The sequence below is a fragment of the Protomyctophum parallelum genome, assembly GCF_964188405.1.
Source record: "Protomyctophum parallelum genome assembly, chromosome: 7".
Lineage (NCBI taxonomy): Eukaryota > Metazoa > Chordata > Actinopteri > Myctophiformes > Myctophidae > Protomyctophum > Protomyctophum parallelum.
The window spans coordinates 29,894,128-29,900,551 of record NC_139705.1 but is presented as its reverse complement, the minus strand read 5'-3'; positions in this window follow the sequence as shown (position 1 = coordinate 29,900,551).

Here is a 6,424-nt window from a genome sequence, read left to right as displayed (position 1 = left end):
AAACTTCCCCCTTTCTGCCGCGGGAGCGCGTCTTGTGACTCTAGTTCTGTGCCGTCCCTTTTGGTATGGGCAGCTTCTAGGGGTGTGAACCTAACAGGCAGAGAGGAGACACACACATACAGTCATGAGACGAGACAATAGGGAACTGTCTTAAAGCACAGGGACTGTTGGAACTGCCTGGGGCGGCCACAATAGTTAGCTCAAGTCTAAAGTTTCTTTGAACATTTAGCCTTCCAGACTGCCATGGCTGTTTAGTTGTGTGCAATTTAATATGACACGTTGAACTTCTTTACAATATTTACCCTGTCATTAGCTGGTGGCAATACTTTCACAGAATCCTATTCCTAGGTATGCCACAGCATGCTGTCATATATTTAGCTTTTAAGTGATATAGTCGTGAATGAAATGTTTAGTTTTAGTTTAACTTGTGTTTAAAGTTTGTTGCCTATGTTCCAACTGGAGGAGTTATCATTATTCCCAGCAGAGCTGAATCCCCCCCAGCCATATTTTGGCTTGCGTGACCCCCTTGTTTTGCTCTCCCTCTTACCCCTGAAAGGATGGCATTGTGACATTTTTTCCTCTCACTGAATGCTTAAGTAGCAACAAAAACCACCCCTGCAGCATTCTTTCAGCATAGACTAACTTTTCCTTTTGTCGCTCTGTCATCAGCATTGGACGAAGAGTTAGCCTAAACTTTTATAGAGTGAACACGGAAGTGAGATAACTTTGAGAAAGTTCTAAAAAGTTAGAAGATTAGTTTAGATTTCTTCTGTTTGTTTCTGAAAAGGTAAGTTTCTGATGTGTTATTTATCCAGAATAAGATGAAACAGTTGCTTTAAGTTTGTTTTTATTCAATAATTATTTTGGATGCAGAGAGAGACTTCATCTGATGTCCACATGATTTCTTTTGTATTTATTTATTTGTGCCGTGGGAAAATGAATGGAAAACAAATTAGCCGGCCTGTGTAGCTTTTAGATTTGACATTTGACACAACTCATTAATCACGACTTTTTCAGCAAACGTATGGCAAAAAATAAATTGTACATTTTATTGCTCATTACATGCCAGACAAAAGAATGCTGACCCGGGTTTTGTGCACATGCATGTTTTCTTCAGGCACATGTGTAGCCCAGTCCTTCAAATCAAGGTCAAAAGGTCATATCAAGCTCCACTCATATACCTGGACCGTCACCAGGCCATGGACGGCTGTGAATTCTCCGAAAAAGGTAAGAAAAAAATAAGCCTTTCTGTAAAGAAATTGTGTGCGAGTGTGTTGTGCACCTGTGCGTGCGCATGTGCGCATGTGTGTGTGTGCAGGAGTGTGGCTAGCTACAAAAATACTAAGGCATGAAGGTCAATCAATCAATCAATCAATATATTATACAAGACAGAGTAGGAATGTGTTTCAAGACCGCTCTTAAAAGACCCAACAGAATCAGCTGATCTTATGTTTTCATGGCACTGTAACTCTGAGAGTGTACACATTTAATCAAATGGACCCGTATATTTACACTCTCAGAGTTAAATTTACACAGAGGGGAGACTGTTCCACATTCTTGGCTCTGCTAAGTAAAAAGCCCTATTTCAAGACTTTTTCAGCTGAGACTGTGGGATGTCAAACGGTGCTTCTTGGTGGGCTGACCTGAAGGCCGTCACAGTACTGCTGGGGGTCAGAAGTTCTGAAATATAACCAGGGGTGAGACCAGAGCTTTGAATTGAATCCTAAAATGGAATGGGATATAAGTTCTGGACTATAGTCTTTCCACAGTGAGAGAGAGAAGGATGAGGCTGGCAGCTAGGGCACTGCGTCAGGCACCCAGGAGGGGGTGGAAGTGCACCACCTAGAGAGAGAAGGATGAGGCTGGCAGGGCACTGCGTCAGGCACCCAGGAGGGGGTGGAAGTGTACCACCTACATGGACGCACTGCAGCTTGACAGCCTGGCTAACAACACTGTAGAGCTCAGGAACGAGTGTGGAGGGCAGCGATCCAGGAGTCCCCAGTTGGTGTTGGTGCTAGACCACACTCTCACACTAACTAACTAACTAACTAACTAACTAGCCACAGTCATTTATACAAGTTCTAGATGGGAGATGAACCCTGAATTTCACCTAAACATATTTGATAGCCCTCTTCCAAGTCTGAGAAGGACAGAAAGGGCTTGCTTTTGGATGTAATACTACATTATTAGAGGAAGCTCAATACCGAGCTGACGTGTTTAGTTTGTCATATGGCCTCAAGTTTTCTGGCTTATGGATAACTGATCCAGGTTTTCTGGCTTATGGATAACTGATCCAGGCTCTGGGCAATGACTGTTCCAAACAATAGAATCTCAGTCTTATTACCTCTGCCAAGGAGCTTATGTTTTCACTGCCATCTGTTTGTCTTTCATGTTCTGAAAAGTAATGGGCGAATCTACATGAAATTTACTGTGCACATTCCAGCTCCCACGAGGAGGAAAACCTATTGATTGTGGTGACCCCATGACCTTTCCCTCTAGCACGCCCGGCCATGAGGCCAAATGGGCAAGCTGTGGAGATGTCCAGGTGTTGTCCTGTGTCTGCTGCTCTCTGCCGAGTGCATTCGTGTGCTCAATTGTACAAAATTGTGTGCATCCAATATTGAATGTCCTGTAGGCATTCTTTCAGCCTGACTGTTTTGGGTAGAGCTGCCAATCATCAGCGCTAAGATTGATGCACAAGTATTAGTATTAACTAGAAAGTATTAACTAGAAAAACGTGCTCCGCCAGCACATGTCTCCGCCAGGTCAGGTAGTAGGTGGGGCAGCAACGTTCGGAATTAGCGGATCGGGATATACTATGTAAACATCGGACAGATCCGTCTTGATCACATGACTATATAGACATGTGAACGATTTGTGTGAAGTTTGGGTGTAGAAATAATAGGAAAAAACAGCCTCCTGGGAGCTCTATAATACAGCGTGGAATTTCTCTGAGACAATGAAGGATAACAATGGAAAGCGATGTCATTTTGATTTAATATTAGCCAGTGGAATCAAACATACGCCTGTAAATATCTATTGCTGGCCGACGAAAATGGGATGTTTGTATTCACACAAGAAAACATTGCATCTGACTGTGCCTCCTTTCTAGCACTTAGTTTGTACACTGGCTGATATCTGTCATCTCAAGTCAGTGTCTCTTATGGCACGACATATAGAGCAGGTCAAGACCATACAAGACCAACAGTTCCCCCTTTGAGTAAGCACTTGGCAACGAGAAGAAACCTGCAGCAGGACCTGGCTCTAGGTGGGGCGGCCATCTGTTAGCCGCCTGGCCTGAGATAAAAAAAAGAAGTACTGTACTGTACTGTACTGTACTGTACTGTACTGTACTGTACTGTACTGTACTGTACTGTACTGTACTGTACAGCCTGTGTATATTGCATAAATATGTGTGTTTCAAGTTCAACCAACCATGTGAAGGAGTTGTGTGGACAAAGAACGAGACGGTGAGATAAATAAGGATAGCCTGCGCGTGTGCGTGCGTGCGTGCTTGCGTGTGTGTGTGTGTGTGTGTATTTGCACACGCGTGTGTGCATGCGTGTGTGTGCACTTATCATAAAACTACCCGTGAGTAGAGGTGTGAGAGTGTTTACTGCGACTCTGCTTTTAGCAAATATCGTTACGAGTGGTTATCCCCTCCTCCACACACGCACGCACAAACGCATGAGCGCACACACAAAGCCAGGTTCTCGACTCATTCCAATTGACACACTCGGTTTAGTTTACCGAGAGAGAGGTGTGTGTGTGTGTGTGTGTGTGTGTGTGTGTGTGCGTGTGCGCGCGCGCGTGTGCGCATGTGCGTGTGTGCGCGTGCATGCATGGCCCAGTGGACTGCATTACGAGTGTGTGTGGAGTGAATGGTATTTGACCATGTGCATTGTGTTTTATTAGATGAGCAGGCTGTAATGAGTCTGTCACCAGTAAATGGGTTCTGATTTGTAGCACAGCTGTCCCTCCACACTCTGATCAGCTCAGGCCTTCTGGAGACACACACACACACGTACCCGCATACACCCATTTGAGAATGTGTGCACGTTCGCATGCACACACATGCACACACATGCACACTCAAAAACATGGAATCAAAGTCACAAGTCTACATTGATGCACACACACACACACACACACACACACACACACACACACACGCACACACACTCAAAAATGCAGTGCACATCCTGCATCTAAACATTCACATTTACACCGCATATACACGCTTATGGCGGCGTTGCATGTAGATTGCTTTTCTGGCACAAGCAGTCCCTTTAAAGTCACGTATATAAGGGTGGCGGGTGGTGGAGGTAATTACAATCTGAAGTCTAATCAGGGAGAAATTACAGCTGCTCAGATGTATAGGGCTGCAGTATATAGAATAGACACCGCAGAGCTCATGTGCAATCAATGGATCCACTCTTGCTCCTCTGCGGAACCTCACATCGTACACATTTTACTCCTTATGTTACAAGTTCTGTTATTCTTGAACTTACAATGCATGTCAGATCAATGCATCAACACATGCATGCGCGATTGCTCGCGTGTATGTACACACATACACAAGTATAAGTAAATAAATATGATTATTACAATTACTGTATTTAATACACAGCACGTAATAGCATAAACATGATGTATTGCAACTTGTTTGTATATAATATTAATTATACTAGGAGTGTGAATATTTTGATATCGACGATACATCGATACATCCATCCATCCATGGTCAAGATTCATTTCATCCCCTGTTGTTTTTGGCAGCAAATTTCTATTTTAGTTTAGTCATAGTCTTTGGAATGAAACTTCATTTGGTTTTAGTCATATTTTAGTCACCTGGAATGTTTTAGTGTTTTTAGTTTTAGTCGACTAAATGTCATAAGATTTTAGTCGACTAAATCTACAGTTCATTTTGTCGACTAAAATGTAGTTTGGCGGGCCGTCGTAATGGCATAATTTTACACTTTTACAAAATAGCCGATTTACAAGCTCAGAGATTGTAAATCGGCTATTTTCAACAAGCAACCAAGTGTAAAATGACTGGATCTCTTGTCCACTAGTCCCTTCCTAACATTTGCTGTCTTATTTCTATCTGTTGGTTGAAATACATTTAGCTTAGTTTTAGTCATAGCAGCAATGTAGTTTCCATTTCGTTTTCGTCAGTGAAAAATGGTAGTCGACGGCTCTATTAGCTCAATGGTAAAAATGTCAGCAGTTCAGCAGGAAACCGGATTCAAATCCGTATTGTATAGATCAGTCAGTTTTGTAGTGTGTGTGTGCGTGTGCGTGTGCATGTGCGTGTGCGTGCGCTTGAGTATGATGTGCTGTGCTGTGTTGTGTCATTTGTATGGAAATGCTGCCTGTTTTGTATGCGGTTTATTTCTCCTCCCTTTGTGTGTCCCCCAGTGTATTAAATGTGGCAGGTTAAAGTTCAGCCAGTATTTGCAATCTTCTACCAGCAGATGTCCCTGTTGCTAAGTATTTACAGCCTGTGACCCACGTCGAGCCCCTTTGGTGCTTTCACATTGTGTGTGTCTGTTTGTCTTCACTTCTCTTCATTTGACTCATCAGGACTCTGTCTGGAGAATGTCATGTCCAAGGTCGTTGCCGTCTTGGCTTATCCTGATAACGTAACATAATGCAATACTCATGCATGCGCCATCAAACCCGGAGTGTTCATTTAACTCACATTTAAAAAAACAAAACCCCCAAAAAACTGATTTGTTTATCCATTTGTAACTCAGAGAGTGTACAAAACGTAACCAAACTTGGCATTGTTGTACCGAGCTTGTGCGCTTTATGTGTAAACTTGTGGCATACCATACCATACAGTACAGTCATTGGCCATTATCCAGTTGGACACGGCCATCTTCATGCATTTGCCAGTCCGGTTGGGTGTGTCTTGTTGTCATGTACCGGTACATGCATGTCTCCCTCTCTCTCTCTCTGTATCTGTTTATTTAGAGGGGACCAGAAGGCCGTCTCTCGTGCTGCACCTTGTTGACTTTAGGCTCATTAGGAGGCCAAATGAATATGACGAGTTGTGACATTAAGCTGCAGCTGGAACAAATGGGCCAGCCGCTCAGCGAGCAGCCTGGCCAATTTATTTTGGACCATCTCTCTCTCTCTCACTCTCTCTTCCCTCTCGTGCACACACACTCACACATATGCAAGTACGCACCTAGCTTTCCGGGGGTCGGTCGGGGGGGCTGGGCGGAGGGGGTTGGTTGATGGCTTCGCGACGATATTGGAAATGTAGATGGGGCCCTGTGTTTTGAATTGGATTGCACGCTTTGATGCAGAGACAGATTGTAAACTGTGATTTTATTAAATCCTTCATTAGGATTCATCAGTGAGATTGGATCAGAAAAAGGTCACCGTGCAGATGCGCTCTCTCTCTCTCTGTGCC